This window comes from Prenolepis imparis, unplaced genomic scaffold (genome assembly GCF_030444845.1).
Source record: "Prenolepis imparis isolate NDT839.2.m4 unplaced genomic scaffold, iyPreImpa1.0 SCAF_7, whole genome shotgun sequence".
NCBI lineage: Eukaryota > Metazoa > Arthropoda > Insecta > Hymenoptera > Formicidae > Prenolepis > Prenolepis imparis.
Window position 1 is genome coordinate 19818629 of NW_028141165.1, and position 5959 is coordinate 19824587.

Genomic DNA, 5959 nt, shown 5'->3' on the forward strand with positions numbered 1-5959 from the left:
ACCATATTTCTTTTTTCTCCAATGGTATTTCTTCATGAAAATCTTTTACGTGCTTTTTGACATGCGTGTAATCTTTCTTTAAAACAAAATTAATGTTCGGGCACAATCTACATTGAACGTTATTGGTATTGTTAATTAAATGGAAATACAACTATTTCCATGTATAAGTATTTTTTTCCATTTTTTCGCGGGACGACTCGTCGCGTACTCTCGCCCTCTCTTTCCTGGAGTGATTACGCACCGCATATTATACAGAGCTCACAGTATAGGATCTTCTCGGTTTGGAGGTCATTGCACTGCGTCGGGTGATTGTAGCGGGAGGGTGATGGTCGATAGCAAATCGATTTTTTATGACAACGTCGCCTGCTGCAGGCCGTCTCTCTCTTCCTCCCTCGGTCACCCTCTATAGTGTCCTCGTTTGGCTCATCTTCGGAAGAATCCGATATTTCGGGAGTAGGCACGTGCTCTTTTCCCATTAGCCTAGCCGACTCGTATCTGAGTAGTCTGCTCCGGAGGGTAGGGAGAATCCCTTTGACCGACAATTGTCTAGCCTCAAGTTCCCTCCTTAAGTCGTCAAGCGAAAGGTCGCACACCCATTTTAAATACTCCTTATTAACCATTATCGCTTAGAAACACGAAATAAGAAAGAAGAGAGAGATAAAAAAAGGATCACTAATCAATAAATATCTCTCGGTATCGTTAGGTTACAGACGGGCAACACGGTTCGCTACGCCGATCTACAGGAACGTCACCCCGGTTAGAGAGAAGAGAGAGTACGCTTTTCAAATATTTTCGACCGCTCGTACGACCGAGACCCAGTGTGGCGATATGGGCCGGGTTTTTTTGCGCATGCGTGGCCGAAACAGCGGCGTATCATGTTAGTTACCAAGTAAGCGCGAAAGTCTTGGCGGGCGGCGGGCCTAGTGATAGCTGACAGCGAGCAGTAAGGGTTAGGTAAGTCGATTAATTATAAATAATATTATTTATTATATATTTATTGATATAATAATATTAAAATGGATAACGTAGGAAAAGGAGCAATTAAAAAACAGAGAATTAGGAAATTTCAAAAAGCATGGCTAGATGAAAATATTTTTAAAGGATGGTTGGCTCCTCATCCTGTAGAAAATAAAGCAATTTGTACTATATGTAATAAGACTATCAGGTGCTGCAAAACGGATTTAATTAAACATTCTGAAACACTTAAACATTTGGAAAATTCGAAAGAAATTAATTCTGAAAAACATAACGCGACTGAAAATACAAGCACATTAACGCATAAGGATAAAGTCAAACGCGCAGAAATAAAATTAGCTTCTTTTTTTGTAGAGCATAACGTTGCTTTTCGTACGGTCATTTAATTTCGTTATTAAAAGATATTTATATTAGATATTTATATTTAGATTCTGAAATTGCACAAGATGTTTCACTTGCTCGACATAAGTGCGCAATATTATCACAAAAATTATTGCAAAACGCGAAATTGAAAATATTGTTCAAAACTTACGAAGTTGTAAATTTTCCATTTTAATTGATGAAAGCACAGATATTTCAAACACCAAAGTAATGTGCGTTTTTGTTCGATATGTGTCACATTTAAATAAAAATGTTGTAACGCAGTTATTAGAATTATTATCTTTAGATGCGACAGATTGCATCGCGAGTAAAATTTTTGAAAATTTTAAAAGAGTTTCAAGAATTTTTCAATGTAAAGAGAAATAATATTTTAAAATTATCTAATACTAGATGGCTTGTGTTACACAATTGCGTTGTACGACTTCTCGACAACTAGGAAGTTCTAAAAAATTATTTTATTTTAGCGACAGTAGAGGATAAAACGAAATCTGCGGAAACTATTTTAGCAATGTTAAATGATAATTCAATTAAAGCATATTTATTATTCTTAAAATATTCATTAAATTTTTTAAATAGCTTAAATGCTTTATTTCAGTCGCGTGATATTTTAATTCATAAATTATATTCAACTAGCCAGAAATTAATTCACCAGTTAGCTCAAAATTTCATAAATTTTAATCCTCTTAAAGATATTTCTACTTTAAATATAGACGATCAAAATAATATTCAACATATTGAAAATATATATCTTGGACCCGAATGTAATACATTATTAGAAACATTATCTTTGGAGTGCGCGCAACAAATTAAATTAAAATGTTTAGATTTTTATATCACAGCAGTTCGAGAAATGCTGAAGCATTTACCATATAAAGATAAATTATTTGAACAATTAACTTTTCTCGAACCAAGATTGCTCTTTATGAAGAAGGTAGACTTAAAATTAAAGATTTAACCTACATTGCTACGCGATTAGGACATATTGATATCACAAAGTTAGCTTTTGAATGGAGAATTTTGCCATCATGTTTTGATGATAAGCAGAAAACAGAGTTAGCGTCTTTAAAAATAGATCTAAAATGGAAAAAAATAGTAGAATTTAAAGATATTTCTGGGGAAAAGATGTTTCCAAATTTAGAATCTTTAATCGAAATAGTTCTTTCTTTTCCCCATTCGAATGCCGAGGCCGAACGAATTTTTTCAATAGTAACAGATATGAAAAATAAAAAAAGGAACCGATTGTGTAATGATACTGTTTCCGCGATTTGTGTTATTCGGTCTCATTTTCAATCACAAAACATTAATTGTGTAAACTTTGAAGTAGACAGGCATTTGGAACTGCATAACGCGCAAAATTTACATGGAGAACAATGCACACCTGATGGTTCTTAATCATTTTGTTTTTTTTTTCATTTTTAAATATTTTATTTTACTATTTTATTATTTAATTATTTTATTTTGTAGAGTCACACATCTAGCCAATATTCTCTTAATGCATGTTAGTTATGTGTTTTTATAAACTTGTTTCTTTTCAGAGTTTAATTATTATTCTGTTTTCAGAGTCATAATATAATTTAATAACGTAAACTTGTGTACCTGTAACGTAAACTTGTGTACCTGTAAAAGCCAAAGCTTTGTGCAATTTAATTTTTATAATTTTATTTCTAAATATATAATTATTATTTTATTTTTATTTCTATAATTATTTATTTTATTTAGATAATTATAATTTGTTATATAATTAAGTTTATAACATTAATTTGATTTTAATTATATTTATATTTAGAGTTTCATATATATAATTAATTATTTAGTACTTTGGCTCGTATAAATTAAAAAATAACGAACAAGTTCAGGCTAACAGACGAGCTGAATTATTTGGATATTACAAAAATGATTTTCTCTTTCATATATATAGTTTAATCAAAGTAAACGTTTCGACTGTACTCAGTCTTCTTCAATACATTACCGCTTAAGTGTTAGCTACCATTAATATTAAGTTAAGCTACCATTAATATTAAGAATTATAAAACCCCAGATAGCCAAATCTGTTAAGAGCATGTATTAAAACTGTGTGCTATATATTTTTGCCAGCAAAAAAACTGCAGATTTTATATAAAACTTGTTATATCAGATAATGATAGCAGAACGTTGGCAGAAATGTTATAAAATCTGTTGACATAATTTGGCAGCAAGTCAGTAGCAGAAATTAAGCAGGATTTGTATAGAATTATCATAGCAGATTTGTAGTAGAAACCGAGCAGGATTTGCGCAACGCAGTTTGGTGTCAGATTGACGGCAGAAATCGAGCAAGATTTGCGCGCGCACAATCTGATGGCAAATTGACAACAGGATCTGCATTTTGCAGTTATTTAATAGTTCCTTCGCCTACCGCTATGCGATGTATTTTCTCGCAATCAAATTTCTGTTAAAAATAGATATAAAGTCTGCAAGTCGTGGCTATTAATAAAAGATCAAAAGTATATTTTTCTATCAGTTTAATTTTTGATATCTGACAAGTCTAACATGAGAATATTAAACTTATTAGAATCAATAGGATATATACATGGGAAATTATCCATTTACTTTCTATTTAAAGCATAAAGCAGAATTTAATTCTCATATCAACTATATCTTAAATTTTATAAATTATAAATTTAATTATTTTTGCAATTTATTTTATTAATTTAATTAATAGATTAAATTGAACATTTAATTGCTATGTGAGATATAACTACATACAATATAATATGTTATATATTAAATATCATAAAAAAAAAAATAATTAGCGGATAACACATCTTAATATGCACCTGTTATATTCATCGAAAAATATTGAATTTTATTATACTTATATGTTCAAATGGCAAGGAACTGCAGATCCTGCTCGATTTCTGCCGCCAATCTGCCATCAAACTATATGTGCAGATCTGCTCGGTTTCTGCCGCCAATCTGCTGTCAGATTTTGCTTACTAACTCTGCTAGCAGAATATCATCAATTGCGGACACAGTGGATAGGAATCTGCTGTAAAGTCATGATTAGATCTGCTGTCATACTGCCGACATGCTGCTAACATTTTGCTATCTGGGACATTAACGCTAATACGATATCGACATAGCGACTGGCCGGTCTAGTATTTGCAGAATGTCTCTGTATCACAGATTTACACATATTAGCGTTAATGTTTTATAATTCTTAATATTAATGTAAGCGGTAATGTATTGAAGAAGACTGAGTACAGTCGAAACGTTTACTTTGATTAAACTATATATATGAAAAAGAAAAAATTTTTTGTAACATCCAAATAATTCAGCTTGTCTGTTGGCCTGAACTTGTTCGTTATTTTTTCATATATATATATGTTATAAAATCCATTTAAAACGTTATTTTATTTTTAGTTTACTATAAGATATAGTTTATTATAAAATATAGTTTATTTAAGATTTATTATCCGATGTTTCTTCATTATTCTAGCACGTTAATATTTTTTGTTTATTAATTTTGATTAATTTTTTGTTTATGAATACTGGTAAGGTTTTTGGCAGTTTTCCTTACCCTTGCATCAAATGTTGGTATTCTTTAATATTTTTCTGCCAAATAAAATATTTTATTTTGAGTTATATTAAAAGTGTTTTATTTTTAAAGTTATTTTAGTCCTTTCCCCTTTTCAGTTTTTCTTTATTTTATTCTACAATAATAAATGGAGCTAATTATATTTTTATATATGTGCGCACGCGCGTGTGTACGTAGACAATTTTTTTAATTTTTAAGAATTGATAAAGAAAATGTTGCATATATATATATATATATATATATATATATATATCAATCGAAAAAGTTCATATGTATATATAATAATTATACAATAAGAATTACTATTAAGGCTCTTCCGTATTAAATACAAATATATAAGTGCCGAAAAGGCGTTATTTAAAGTATTTATTTAAAAAGCAGAGAAAAATATAGAATCGAAAGGATCTGAATAGTTCAGATGGAAGAGCAGTCGCCCGGCAAGCGAAAGGTCTCGGGTTCGATTCCCGATTCAGCGACTTTCGGATCTATATTTTTCTCTCACATCTAATTCTTTAGGGGGGTTAGAGGGGATGTATGGAATAAAAATCTCAAGTATGAGATTATTTCATACAAGACTTGGCAGTATACCAAGTAGTAAAATTCGTGCCCTGTGCACAATTAATTTAATTCCAGTGAAAAATTAAATTTCGTTGGAATACGCATCAACATCCGCGTTCGGCTCTTAAGGCCTATCACTTATATATTTGTATATAATAATTATATATATATAACTTTTTACCGATTCTTAAAAATAAAAAAAAATTTGCGCGGCGATTAACGATACCCTTCTTTCTTGGAATTAGGTACTTTACTGATAGCGTACTGGCCGCGCATGCGCGAAAAACCCGGCCCATATCGCCACACTGCCGAGACCGTGGAATTCCAATCGCAAGATTATTGAACAAATATCGCGTTAATATTATGGCAGAGTCCGATATCTTGCCGAACCGACGCGGCTTAATACAACACAAAAAAAACGAGACAATATAATCGTTAAATCGCACCACTTACAATTAGTACGATAACTTG

General features: G+C 31.2%; 1 pseudogene; it reads left to right on the top strand.

The window, feature by feature from the left end:
- The first annotated feature begins 1016 nt into the window (after positions 1 to 1016).
- Positions 1017 to 1722, top strand: LOC145938763 (uncharacterized; annotated as a pseudogene).
- Positions 1723 to 5959: the final 4237 nt, after the last annotated feature.